Source organism: Alligator mississippiensis, chromosome 8 (genome assembly GCF_030867095.1).
Source record: "Alligator mississippiensis isolate rAllMis1 chromosome 8, rAllMis1, whole genome shotgun sequence".
In the NCBI taxonomy this organism is placed as follows: Eukaryota; Metazoa; Chordata; order Crocodylia; family Alligatoridae; genus Alligator; species Alligator mississippiensis.
Genome location: NC_081831.1, coordinates 77747890 through 77762889, shown reverse-complemented (window position 1 = coordinate 77762889; position 15000 = coordinate 77747890). Strand labels below are relative to the sequence as shown.

At 39.2% G+C, this 15000-nt stretch overlaps 1 long non-coding RNA gene across 1 annotated transcript in view; it reads left to right on the top strand.

The window, feature by feature from the left end:
• LOC132252233 (uncharacterized) overlaps positions 1-15000 on the top strand; it is a 186648-nt gene that overhangs the window by 83316 nt on the left and 88332 nt on the right. Inside the window, exons 2-3 of the long non-coding RNA XR_009464132.1 lie at positions 12142-12299; positions 14864-14953. This is a non-coding gene — a long non-coding RNA (uncharacterized LOC132252233). The remainder of the gene's footprint in view (positions 1-12141; positions 12300-14863; positions 14954-15000) is intronic.

Here is a 15000-nt window from a genome sequence, read left to right as displayed (position 1 = left end):
TAGCAAGTGTTAAAACCTAATTATGAAAATTAGATGACTTTAGGTGTCCATATAGGTAATCAGCAGTTGGATTTGAACATTTTGGCCAATACATCCATTTTATATTCATGTACACACAATTTTTAAATGGGCTGAGTTTTTCCGAGCCTAATTCTTATAAAATTAAAATGAAATAATCAGACAAAGTTCTTTGGGTAAATCTGATATCTTTTATTAGATCAACTCAAATAGTTGGAAAAATTCTTCTTAGCAAGCTTTCGGGCACCAAAGCTTGCAAAAAAATTTTTTTTCCAACTGTTTGAGTTGGTCTAATAAAAGATATCAGATTTACCCAAAGAACTTTGTCTGCCTGTGTCCTTGGACCAATATGGCTACAACCTACACCCCTGAAAAGTGAAATAACATTCAAGTGACGAAGGGTGTTTGTGGCCGAAAGATCGCCAAGAAGATTTTTTTCAATTGTTTGAGTTGGACTAATAAAAGATATTGGATTTACCCAAAAAACCTTGTCTTCCTATGTCCTTAGACCAACACGGCTACAACTTACATCTCTGAAACATTCAAGTTTGGCATAAGAATAATTATGTAATACAGTAACTAGACATTTGCTTGCCCTTATATGATAGGCCAGCATTTTGTATATCCTTATGTACTTCTGGATGAAATCTTTCTGTCTAAAGAGGGATAAACAGATCCCTTGGATGCTTGCTGAAATGTCAAGTATATCATTTGGACATGATGGATAAACAACATTTATTGACTGTTAACAGCTGGGTAGACTGGTTGTGACCAGCGCTCTTTTGTGAAGAGGTGGAAAACACCCTAGGAAGCATCATGATAAAGCTGTTCTTAAATCAGTTGTCACCATGGCTTTTATGGGATAAACAAAACAATTAAGGAAGTGGATACTTGTGTCAATCACACCAGGTGTTAGTTTTTTTCCTTCCTTTAACAAGCCATCGTTTGTCATTAATTAGCATGTTTTTAACTGGGGTTTCTATGACTGAGCAGCTGGTAATACTATATAGAATAAGGGAATAAGTACTGAAATATGCATGTGTTGCTTTAAAAAGTAGTTGTGTTCAAAATATTGTTTCCCATTGGAACAGTGCCTTTTGTTGAAAATTGTTCTTGATATATGTTCAAGCTGTAACATTTTTCCTTTACATGGGGAACATTAAGCTAAAAAGGTCAAATATATATTAGCCTTCTGCAAATTACATTGGTCCATGTTCTATCTAATTATGGTGGCTTCTCCTTTACCTTGTTGCTTTTTCCAGGAAGATGTGAAGTTTTTTTTTTTCTGCCTTTGCTACAGATGACAGTAGTACGTTAATATGACGAATAGCTTTAATTTCAATAAGTGTATGTATTCCGAGCTGACACAGGACAATGGAATAGTCAACTAGATTATTCCTGCAAAGATCATCAATACCATTGGGTAATTAGACTACCAGTCTGTTAGGGACCCCCAGAAGGGGAACACGGTTGTGAATTCTCTACCTGAAATAACAAATAAAGGTGGCAGCGGGGAAGCTCCGAAAAGTTTTTCAACTTCCATTCACAAAAGTCATCCAGATAGACATACTGGACCTGAATGTCTATGGTTGTTTCCCTTGTTAGGTTATATTTACCAGTTTAAAATGCAATTCACTGTTACCTTGATTTAGTTGTGCTTTGCATTTACACTGGATGGATGATTGTGATTATATAGAGTGCAAGAAGAGACCAGTCTGTCCCACATAATCCTGGTATCCTGTAAACAGACTGTTTATACTCTCATTATGCTGTATATAAAATTATATTATAAAGTGCTCACCAATTTAATGAATTAACCCTCCTTGCCCTTCGTGTTATGGCTTCACTTTTTAATGTTATACAGGAAAAAAAAAAGCCTTGTCTGCTGTCTTGAGGGGTCTGACCACCCTCTCAGATATGCAGAACAAGTACCTTGCAGGGGTTATTATGTATAGTCTCATTGCAAATGGACCTATGCAGGACATACTTGCACTGAATTGCTTTACAAACAACATCACATGCTTTCATTTAATACCATAATGATGTACACAATGCACTTGCCTTTGCTAAAGGTTATTCTGAGATAATGGTGGTCTGAAAGGAGAGGAATGCCAGGGGGATATCTATAAGTACTATGAAGCACATGAAACTAGAGACAAAACTACAAGGTAAAGGGAATACAGGAATGGGGGAGAAAAGGAAAACCCGTGTATAACTCAATCACAGTGTACTATTACGGCAAATAAAAATGCCTGGTGGGAGTTTATTTCTTGATCTCTCATTCTCTATTGCATTCCCTAACTGTTCCCTTTCCTTAATTAGAGCTAGCTGAAATACTTTTATTGGAAAGTAGTTTTGATGAAAATGAGATGTCGTTACGTTGAGAGTAAAAATGTTCAGTATTTTTTTTAATGCTATCTTGGGAATCAAGGATGATGTCCCAGTTAATTGCAGTATGTTTTGCTATTTGATCTCAAACAGATCATTTTGGTGATAACGTTTCTATCAATAAACACCTTCTTAAATTAAAAAAAAAAAAGTTTTGGAAAATGAAAAAGAGAGAAAATGGGGGGAAAAAAGGTTCCATGCAAAAATAGTTAACATTTTTTCTAATTCTATCTTGAAGTTTTTCCAAGGTAAAAATTATATATGTATCTTATGAGTTGTAAGGAATGCCCGCCTGTGTGTTAAGCTTTTGATGAGTAATCACGTAACAGCAAGAATATCATGCGACTTTGGTACCAAACCACGCCACCCAACTAGTCAGCGCTGAAGGGCAGCCATTAATGTCAGCCATTTCATGGAAAATCCACAGTTGGTAAATTGTTAATTGAAACCTCCTGCTGCCAGCTTACAAACAACAAATGCATCAAGACAGATCAGAAATCATTTGTGAATGATTTTCTGAACAGAAGAAAGGCCTATGTTTGCAGGATAAACTGCTCCAAATGAGTAACAGCTCAGTTGCTTCTGAAAAGTCGCTATCTAGGCCATCGTTAAGGAAAAGCCATTCTGCATGCCTCACCCTCTTCATGTCATGAACTCAATGACTGGGGGCACCGGGGAGGGTTAGCTCAACAAATGGTGGGTATTCTTCTCATGCATAGCTAAAAAACTTAGGGCAGAGGCTAATAGAGCATAGCTTCACTTCTTAAATATAGCACTGTAGATATAGGGCTGATTGCAAACTTAAAAGAAGGAAAACTAAACTAAAAACAGCAAGTCAGGCACTGACAGGACTTCTGCTGTAACCTCCAGACCAGACTTTATTTTGATGACTAAAGTAGAAATATTTGGTTCTAGATCAGAAGGTCCTTCGGCTGCCAGGCTGGTTCTGCTTTGGTAGGTGAGGAACCTTGATGAGCGAGACCTCACGCCAGTATGTGCTGAGCAATAACCTTTCCATCCAAAGCAGATCACAATGGGTCCACGATGCTGATTGGGGTGTCTGGGTTCTACTTTTACATCAAAAAAATATATATATTTAGTAGTAGCTAAAGATGAACTGTGAAGATCAAAGGAGAAAGATCATGTGTGGGTTATTATTAGCAACAGCAAGTGATGTGAATGTTAGCTATTCCTCACTGGTGCAGGCATTGTGCTTTAGCCTTCAACAAAAAGATGCTTTTTTGCTTGCTGGCTGTTTTTTGCTGATTCTGGCCTCTGCTGCAGAATGGCTTTCACCAATGAAGTAGTTGGGTCGATCAGCACCAGGAATAAATTCTGTAGTTGAAAAATCAACTAACAGTAGTCTCTAGTGATTAAACACCATGTCAATAAGCATCTAGTTTGCTTGTGATATGGAGTAGAACATAATGTGTTCAAATAAATGCAGGCTCATAATCCATTGTAATATACCCCCTAGTACCAGGATCTGGAAGGGAACGTAATGCAGTAGGTAAATATTGAGGAGGCAGTTGTGTTCACCTTAATACCCAGTGGTTGTCATTGCTCTACAAAACACAAAGGAAAAAGGATTTAGCTGTTGAATATTTAAGAGGGGGAGCATTTCCAGCTGGGAGATGGCAGTTTATCATTTAGACATGTCAGGCATTTGCATTGCATTATCTATCGCACTGTACAAGTGCAGTGTGTTTAAAGGGAAAATATCAACCTTTGATAATTTAGATACTGTTCCTTCACCCTTTGCATTCCTAAGGGAGCTTTCTGCTCTCTTCAATGAGAGTAAGATCAGACCCTGAGAGACTGCATATTTTTCACTTGCCATAGTAGACTATTCATCTGAAAATATATTCAGATAATCTTCATGGCCTGGTGAACATAACTGAAAGGTTAGCTACTAGTAGAGAACCTGATGACCGTGTCAGGCCTATCTATTTTAGGTACGTGTCTACTGACTTGTCTAACACCCAGTACAATATCTGAGAGCCAAACTCAGTCTTTCTACAGACTTTGGATCCCTGTCCTAAGCTATAACATATTAAGGAGCTCCCACATGCCAACCTTTCCTTTTATACAAACATGATATAAAGGCAACTGCATCAACTAAGCAGTAAATAATTAAAATCAAATACATAGGGCCACACCCTGAAACTTCTGTTATTACTGATCTAATAACGGTTCAATTATTGGATGTACCATTCCTGATCTAAGGAAATATTTAAATATCGTTTTTGAATAGGTGCGCTTTCCTAAATCAGGTCTCAGTGAGGGTTATCGTGTTATATATCTTGGCATATTATATTATATATATGTACTTTGCCCAATGAACAAAAGAACACACTTTAAAAGAGCTGAGAAGGACTAAAAAAATGTTATTAGAAAAACCTAATCTTAGGTCATGGATTTATTTGGTAAACTTCTTCCCACAAGTGTTTCTGGATTTTATTAAATACCATTTTCATTTTCATAACTTCCAGTTGATGTTGATTTCTATGTACGTGAATTCGCTATGGTGATTAAAGTTTGTTGTCCGTCTTTCTGCATTTTCATGTCAACTTTTAAAGAATAACTAAATAAATGTGCAATACCTAACATTATTTATATTTACAGTAAATATGCTATTTCTATTTCCATTCTGGCTCTCAGCTCAAAACTTACTCAGTTGCATAAGAAAGCATTTTAGTATAGATTCACAATGGTTATGTCTAACAAACCAAAGAGCATAGTGGAAAATTACTCCCCTGTACATTTGTGTGCAAAATCACTCCTATTAAGCACAGTAAGATATTTTATGAGGGGATTTTTTGGATCTATGCATATAAATATCTACATTCAGAAACAAATTTTAAATTGTTGTTACGGCTGAAATATTTCAACCCTGCTAGCAATTTTAGTTGCTATTTGCACATGTTGTCTGATCAAATATTGCAATCAGCTGCCACGTTTCTGAAAATAAGTATCAGTGGCAGTTAGCTCATTCTACTGAGCCACATAGATTTGGCTGATATTAAAATGCTAGCCACAGGAAAGGATTTATGACTTAAGAAGTCTAATTATTGACTCAGTTCACACCCCCATGCAAACAAGTCTAAGCAAATGAATGACTGGTTCTGGCCTAGCTTAATTGCTTGGCTTTGATTTTTATATCAAAAGTAAAGGCATACATACCCTTGGCTTAAATTATCATATTTCACAGCCACCCTGTCTCCAAGAGGGTCACCACTAGTTTTCCGTGTAACTTGTGATTTCAAAATAATACTTAAGTCGGATGTACGGGGCACACGGATCTGATGGTCACACCGAAGTAAATTCCTATGCATGAAAATCTCATTTATTTCGCTCTTAACTCTATGCCCAGATCGAGTGAAGTACGCTGTCTATAAAACTGTGACTGTTTCCCATGCAGCGTTTCTGCCTATTTTTTTTCAATGAAAATCCATTCTTTTTTTTTAATTGGAACCACTATTGAAATGAGATTTGCCACCAGCACCTGGCAAGCTGCTTCAAAAATTTGAAGTAGACTGAAAAGCTGTACTTCCAAGAAAAGCTTGGGGGGAACTACATTTTGCTCTACATATTCATGCACATCACTTCATTAAAGCGAGTGCCGTAAAAGCCAGCCCTGTACAGCAAGTTCTGCTGTTTGAGAAAGTGTTAAGTTAATGCCAGCCATTAAAGTAGTACCGAATTGAAAAAAAAACCAGACAAATGTAATGAACAATTAAATAAAGCACTGTCATTCCATCTTTGTAAGCCTCACTATTCAAATTCATTAATGGTAATATTTTTTCCTTCATAAATCACATGACCCATTAATGAGGGATCTTGCCAGAGCAGAGGTTGTACATTGGACTGTATCAACATGTATTGTTGGCTTGATTTGGCAGCTTTATAGTTGTAGTTTCATAAGCTGGGTAATAGGTTTCTATTTTTTTCAACAGATGGGTGATAATGCAGTTTGCTGAAACAGTACCTGCTCTTACAAAGGGAATTTGTTCCATTTGATTTATATTAGTCAGTTTTGAGTGATGCAGGGTCTAATGACAGGTTATTTTTCACGCGATGGAGTGCATCTCTTACAAACGCGATGCACGTTGTCCATGTGTAGAGGACTGTCAAATGGTGCAAAATAATATTTGCTAGAGTTGTCAACTAAAAATGAAAAGGAAATGCTTAGTGATGGCAGTTCAAATACCCCCGCTATTTAGATAAGAAATATTTTATGTTCTACCAATACTTAACAGCTACTTAGCATCCTTCATGTGCAATGCTAACCAAGGGTTGGATGTCCAAACTCTAGAAATAATTCATGAGTTACATGACTACATACACAACAGAAAAAGACACTATTTCATTTTTATTAAATTAACCTTCTTTTTAAAGACAGACAACTAAATATTTTTAAGGATCTAAGCCATACGGACTTTGCCATCCCTTTCTTACCAGTCATATTCAGTACTTTGTTGGTGTTGTCATATAGCATGCAGTTATGTAACTAATGAATGCAGTGAGAGTTAGGTGACTAAATACCTAAAGGCCTAAGTGCCTAAATGGTATTTTCACTCCCAAAATGTAGTTATTAAACAGACTTTTACCTTATTTTTCTTGACCAAGAAAGATTTTGCATCAGGGATCATGATAGAATCCTTTTCCAGGAACTTCATGTTGGTTGCAATTTGCCACCGCGTGCTTGTTTCACAGGAGTACGTTTGAAAATACAAGGTGTTTAAACCAAACTGTTCAAATTGAATAAAGCATGACTGAAAGGACTAAATACAGAGGACTTAATTTATTAGGAGAGGTAATTGGGACAATCACTTCTGCTCTTTCCTGTTCTAGGATACAGGGTATATATAGCCCTGAAGACTGTTTGCAAAGAGCAGTCTAAAATATTAGGTTCTTGAATCATTGTTCAAGCACCAGAAGAAGTGGCACCCTTAGTCTGCCCAGGTCATCCTCTTCTGTCAAATCTCCATTTCTGTAAGCAGCCCACACAAAGGCAAGAAATTGCGAGGGGGAAAGGAAAAACCCAATTATGGATTTTTTTTCGAAATAATGCAAGAAAAGTAATCTTAATGGGATCAAAAAAAAGGTATATTAAATGACTGATGGAGGATAATTTTAACATTAGAAATGGGCACTTGGACAGCCAGTACAGAGGAGACATCCTAGGAGCACATGAATATACTCTCCAATGCTAGTCACAATATACAACAGTGAGCTACACCCTGTCAGTGGTCAAACACAACAGAGATACAGGTGCAGCAGCAGGACCCTAGCCACGTAAGTATTTAAAAAAAGAGCACGTAACCTAGGCTGGCAGGACATATGCACTGCAGGATGCAAAGTAAAATTGAGCCCGTGACATTGAGCCGTTGATTACTACCCACTGGGCCCAACAATCCAGCCAGCTTTCTATCCACCTGACAGTCCATTCATCCAACCCATACTTCCTCAGTTTCCTTGCAGGAATGCTGTGGGAGATGGTATCAAAAGCCTTGCTAAAGTCAAGGTTTATCATGGCCACTGCTCTCCCCACATCCACAGAGCCAGTCATCTCATCATTGAAGGCAACCAGGTTGGTCAGGCAGGACATGCCCTTGGTGAATCCAGGCTGACTGTTCCTAATCACCACCACCACCTCCAAGTACTTAGAAATGGATTATTTGAGGATCTGCTCCATGACTTTTCTGGGGCCTGAGGTGAGGCTGACTGGTCTGTAGCTCTCTGCATCCACCTTCTTTCCTTTCTTAAAGATGGGTACTCCTTTTGCCCCTTTCCAGTCATCCAGGACCTCCCTTAATTGCTATGAGTTTTCAAAGAAAATGGCTGGAAGCTCTGCAGTCTCATCAGCCAGCTCCCTCAGCACCCTTGGATGCATTGCATCCAATCCCATGGACTTGTACACGTCCAGATTTTCTAAATAGTCCCTAACCTCTTCTTTCACCACTAAGGGCTACTCACCTTCTCCCTGAACTGTGCTGCCCAGTGCAGTAGTCTGGGCGCTGACCTTGCCTGTAAAGACCGGGGTAAAAAAGGCATTATTTCATCATCTGTCACTAGGTTGCCTCCCCCATTCAGAAAAGGACCCACATTTTCCCTAAGATACCTCATGTTGCTAATCTACTTGTAGAAACCCTTCTTGTTACCGTTCACATCCCTTGAGAACTGCAACTCCAGTTGTGCTTTGGCCTGCCTGATTCCGTCCCTGCATGCCTGAGCACTATTCTTATACTCCTCTCAAGATGTTCGTCCAAGTTTTCTCCCTCTTGTAAGCTTTCTTTTTGTGTTTTATCTGACTGAAGAGTTCTCTGCTAAGCCAAGCTGGTCTTCTGCCACACTTGCTTGTCTTCTTGTGCATCAGGATGGTTTGTTCCTGCACTCTCAGTAAGGTTTCTTTAAAATACAGCCAGCTGTCTTGGACTCCTTTCCTCCTCAGACTGGCTTCCCAGGGGATCCTGCCCATCAGTTCCCTAAGGGAATCAAAGTCTGCTTTTCTGAAGTCCAGGGTCCATACTCTTCTGCTCTCCTTCCTTTCTGTTAGGATCCTGAACTCGATCATGTTGTGGTTGCTGCTGCCCAGGTTGCCATCCACTATTGAATAACACACCAATTCTTCCCTGTTTGTGAGTAGCAGGCCAAGAAGAGACCAACCCCTAGCTGGTCTGTCCAGCATTTGCACCAGGAAGTTGTCCCCAACACTCTTCAAAAACTTCCTGGATTGCCTGCTGCATTGCCCTCCTAGCAAATGTCAGGGCGATTGAAGTCTCCCATGAGAACCAGGGCCTGTGATCTGGAAACTTCTGTTACTTGTCTGAAGAAACCCTCATCTACCTCATCCTCCAGGCCTGGTGGTCTGTAGCAGACCCCTACCATGGCACCGCCCTCATTGCTCTCCCCTCTAACCTTGACCCAAAGACTATCAAAAGACCTATCTCCAGTTTCATACTGGAGCTCTGAGCAATCAAACAGCTCTTTTACATACAGCACAACTCCTCCTCTTCTTCCCTGCCTGTCCTTCCTCAACAGTTTGCACCCATCCATGACTGCTCCGGTCATGCAAGCTCCCACCAAGTCTCTGTTATTCCGATCACGTCATAGTTCCTCAACTGTGTGAGGACTTCCAATTCTTCCTGGCTGTTTCCCAGGCTCTGTACATTCATGTACAACACCTGAGGTAACTTGTGAATTGCCCTACTTTCCCCATGGCCCCCTTCTCCTTTTGCCTCTTCCAGGTCAGGTCCCCTGCTTCCTCACTTACCTCGGGGCTTTGTTCTCTACCCCTCTTCAAATTTAGTTTGACACTTAGGTGAGTGTCAGGATCTGTCATGGGCCAGTCCCAACCAGCCACACGTTTAGTTTAAGACATGGTACAGACAAGCCACAAAGTTATTACTTATTATATGTGGAATACCTTTGTGGCTTGTTAACTGTATTATTATGCCTCAAACTGGCTTGGATGTGTTGCTGGGTTACTATTTAAGGCACGATTAACCTGTAAATTGTGTCCTAAACGTCAAGTGTGTTGGAGGTCTTGGTCACATTTGGGCGGGGAGGGGGACCAAAGATTTTAGCTCTTACCATCTGAAAAACAGAGTTTGGTGAAACATCTTACCTGTGTGTGGTTTGTTTGTTTTTTTAAACTTGTAAATTAATTTAACTGGGGTATATCATAGGCACTAGGCACGGTAATTAACTGACTCCATAAAGTAATCCTCACTAAAATATTCTATGCATATGTAATATCAGTGGTAGTTACAAAAAAAATCAAAAAAATCAAAAAATCCCTGTTTAATCAATTTTAATATATTAGCATAAAATATTAATGCGCTTATGATTTTCTCCCTGGCTGTTGGTCTTACTTTTGGTTCATTACCTGCTATCTCTGTGAATAATTCAGGAATTTAGGAGGATTTGCCGTCATGGCAGAATGAAAGATGCATTAGAGACTTGAACTGGCCATCTCTGCATATCTAATACAGCGGTGTTTGTAGGGTTTTTGTCATTGTGTAAGCAGCACGAAGAGTAAGAACTTATTAACTTTCCTTTAGTGATGATGACAGAATGAAATATTGTTAAAGTAGGAAAGTGACTGTGTTTGATGTCAGATAGCACTTTGAGATGTAGTCAGAATGCCCGTTGCAACAAAGCTGAGACAAGAATGCAAAAGATGCAGTTTTCTTCCTTAGCCTAGAATGAATATTTTTCTTCCTTGTTATAGAATTTTATATCCCATGATTTTTATATCCTAAGAATTTTATATCCTATGCTCTACAGATATTGCATCTCAGCATTTTAATTGGTAGGTCTTACAAACAGAAGATACTCACCTATCAATTATAATAACTGCAGCTTTCAGCAAATAGCTGCAGCTAATCTGTAACTGTATATGAAAATTTTGAAAAGTGCTGGAGAATTTACAGGTGGTCAATATTTTATTAATGAGTCTTTCACATCTCATTTTCTCTCCGTGGTAAGAATCTGTTGAACAGAAGAGAGAATCACATAATTCTCTAGCTTATAGAAACAAAGCTTTATTAAAATACGCTTTTTTATTTTCGGAGTCACTTGTGCTACATGCCAGCAAAGAAAACAGCTGAAATCATATGTAAATCAAATAAAAGCACTAATTTGATATAGAGTTCTTTCCTGTGTGCAGGAACACTTATTTATCTACTGACTAATTAATAAATAGCTTCCTCTCCTGCAGCCTACAGGCACCTTGCATTAATAAAAAATAAATGCAAGATAGATGTGTCTGAAAAAGCCACTGTCTTAAAAGCAGAATAGGCCAGAGGTCAATGACAATATGACCATGGTAATGTGTTATGTTGAAATAAGCAGGTTCTTCTTATTCCCAGCCCCCATCTTTTTTTTTTAACAAGCATATGCAACCAAGGAGTTTGTCACAGGCAAAAGAGAAGGATGTCTCATGTCAGACTCTTGTTAAAATATTGGCAGGGCGTCAATGCCATTAAGAAATGAGCTTATCCATCTACCTGCTGATGTATTTCTATATGTTGTCAAGTGGCTTTGATGGGACAGGCTGTCCAACTTAATTTTCAGACCTAAAAATAATAATAATAATAAAAAAAAAATCTTAGCTTACTGATATGGGATGCAATAAAAGAAATGATTGCCATTTTACAGAGCTCCCAAGCCACTTCCTATGCACTGTTGGCCCTTGTAAATGTTCCTTTTTTTCACGCATGGTGATACCTTGCATCACCTGCTTAATATTTGCACTTTGGAGAGACGTTCAGCTGGATCTCCAAAGGGAATGCACTCTGCCACAATATGTCATGTAGCTGTATCTTGAGCTGAGTCCTTGAGCTGTATCTTGAGCTGATGACTTCCCGACCATCATCATGCTGCCCGCAATCCCATTTTCTTCTTGTTAATAGTGTGGTTGGTTGGAGTTTGGCAGGCTCTCCAACCTACTCTGTCTTGACGGTAAACAAATGTGACACCATCTTCCGTTCCTTGCTTGAATGTTATCATTATTCTCTCTAAGGGTTGGGTTTGCCAAGTAACTTTCAGACTTTTAATTTGAGGTGGGCAGCTTTGTTGCATGCTGAGCTACTGCTGTTTGCTTCTCGTCTGCCCAGTGTGGTGGCCTCTTCATTGCCTCACTAGTCTGCTCACTTGACTCACTAAGGTACCGTGATCTGCCTAATAACTCTTTATACTCAGCCTGCCCGTTTTCATTCTCTTTCACAGACCCAGGAGGTTTCTCTCTGTGCTCCCGTCCACTGCTAGGAGGCAATCTCTGTGAAAAGTTGTGGCATCTAGCAAGAACATGTGAGAGATATAAAAAAAAAAAAAAGTAGTCCGTGAAGGAGTTTCTTTGCACAGTTCTGTGGACTCTTTTAAAAGAGGTACGGGTAAGGCTGCACATCGCATACTTCAATAAATGCTTAACTTTCAGCCCGTGTGTAGTCCCACTGGCTATTACACTGAATACAAAGATTACATAGGCCTGGATCCTACTCTACCCATTAGCCCTCTAAGTGGACTTAGGTGGCTACGTGCAATTCTGTTCCACACTGCTTAGGTCCTGAAATTCATGAACACACCCATTCCATCATCTAACCCTTAAATTGAATCACGAGGCAGCAGTGCGGAGGAGGAGGAGGGCCCTCCTGCTCTTTGCATTAATCATTTTTCAGGAATTCTAGCAGGATAAAGCAGAAATGCACTTAGGCACATAAGTCCACTTAGGCATCTAATTGTTGAAATGGTATCTGACCCAGACTGCTGACGAGAAGAATGGTGTCAGAGGTTTTGCAGAATTTCAGTTGCATATGTAGCAACTCTGTGAGAAGTGCTGATATACAGGTCAGGTAACCACAAATGCAATAAAACAGGTCGCTGAAAGTGTACCTACAGAGAGGAGGAATCAGCTCTTCCAGTAATTAGTAGGGAAGTCCTCAAGATCTGCTCTATATTAAGAGCCCCCAAACCCTTAGGCAGCAATAAAATAAGTTACTTGTTATAGCAGATTGAATCTGACTTTCTTACTGAACCCCAGACATTAAACTAGTGTTTCAGTCTCATATCAGCTCATGTGTTACTGTCTGCTGTGAAAGAAAAAAATATGAGTTAATGTGAAATTGCTTTTAAAAATATGAAATGTCCTCTAGTTAAAGTGCTGCGGTACTCAGAATTAAAGTATTACTAGGATGCACTCGTTTAATTTTTTATTTATTTATTTATTTTTTTAAATTCCATATGTCCGAGCATGCATTTGTCTACTACTGGCAAGGACAGTAGGTGGGGACTCTGAAGAATGTGGCTTATATTATTTCTGGCCCTTCGTGGGTGATTTTTGAGAGTCATTTTGCCTGCTTTGCGCTTCTCTTTTCATCACTTGTCTATTTAGACTGTAAATTCTTCAGGGCAGGGATGGTTTCTCAATCTGTGCTTGTACAGCTCCTTCAACCTCAAGGGCATCTAGCCACTTCTGTAAGACAAGCAATGCCCATGAAGCATGAATGATGGAGAGATGAGAAGATGCAAAGGGAAGAGGACATGGGTTTGCAGGACTTGCCAAGAGACGTCAGTTGGTAGCAAAGGGAGAAACATAAGAATATCATAGCGAAGACAAATGAAAGAAGCAAGGGGAGATTAAATGTCTGCTCCTTTAATTCTTCCTTTTATCTCTCTCTACTCTAATTGCATCCATGTGAGGAGTAATGTAGAATGGCTTCAAGGCAACTAAAACATTCACAGTTAGGGTTATGAAGAAAGGTTAATTCAGCCGCGCAAACAAAGGAAGCTGGGATCTTTTCAGTAGGTTTTCTTAGAGTTTCCTCCAGTGCTTCTTTCAAGGATAATAGGTAACAAGCAATCTGTTCATAATTGGAGCAAACTGTGTTAGGTCAATGAACCTGTGGACAGGACATAGTTACAAAGAAATGTATTCTCAGCCGGTTTGTGCGTATTAACTCTATAATGGCTGCCACATATTTTACTGTCTCGGTTATTTTTGCTCGAGTCCAAGTTTCTTTCCACGCACACTTTACCTTAGAAAGCATAGTTCAAGATGTAGTTTAGCAGCATGGCACACGTTATGTCATACTGCAGTCAGGCATCTAATGGGACGAGGGAAGAAACATTAGCGGGATGAGGGAAGAAACGTTAGCGGGACGAGGGAAGAAACCTTGACCGAATGTAGTTTCTGAACAACTATGTCTTTTTGCATCATAGGTTGTATAAGACCAGGACCAAATGATTTGGTCTTAGCTGCATCTTTTGTACAGAGTTCAGTCGGTGACTAAAGGGATGATGACAGTTCTGTGTTGAAAGAAGTGACATGTTTACCTGGGAAGCTAAACAGTTAGGAAAAGTACATTTTTATGAATTTCTCTTTTGATACTGTAATAGTTTGGGTTTCTTTAAAAACAAACCTTAAAAGGTATTTGAAATTCTGGTCCCTGGTATGCATTTTTTTACATGTCTTTTTGGAAGTTTCTAAAGCAAATAGCTTCTCCACTACTGGTATTTCAGATTCTGTTTCAGTTTGGCTACACATTTTCTAGAGAAATGCAGATCTGGGAAAGTATATGCAAGTGAGTTTCCTGGAGAGCAACAATTAAGAACGTTACAAATGACCATCAATAAATAGGGCTTACTCTGGACCATATGTATCAACTGAAAAAAGTGAAAAGGAATAATTTCCATGATCGCGCTCTTTCTCTTTCTCTCTCGCTGTCTCATAATATGGAGGATTATTTTTGACAATATGGGATACAGACATTTCAGGTAGAAATATGGTTCTCAACTGTTGTTGCAAACAGAGGGATGACAATTTATCTCCTGGATTTTTGCTAGGTTGAAGTGGCGGGGATCAAAGGGGGAGTACTGCTAACTTCCTGTGTACCTGCTTATTTAATACAGTCTCTTTTTTTTTTCTCTTTTTTTTTGTCTCTTGCATGTAAAGCTATTGAATGGAGCTGTCTGCTGACTGGTGAGATTGATCGTTTGAACTGTGCCCCCCCCTCAGTAGCCCACCTCTGATTAAGGGAGTCAGGTAAGTGCTCCAGATTTGTAAATATTCAACACAAGCCATTATAAGAA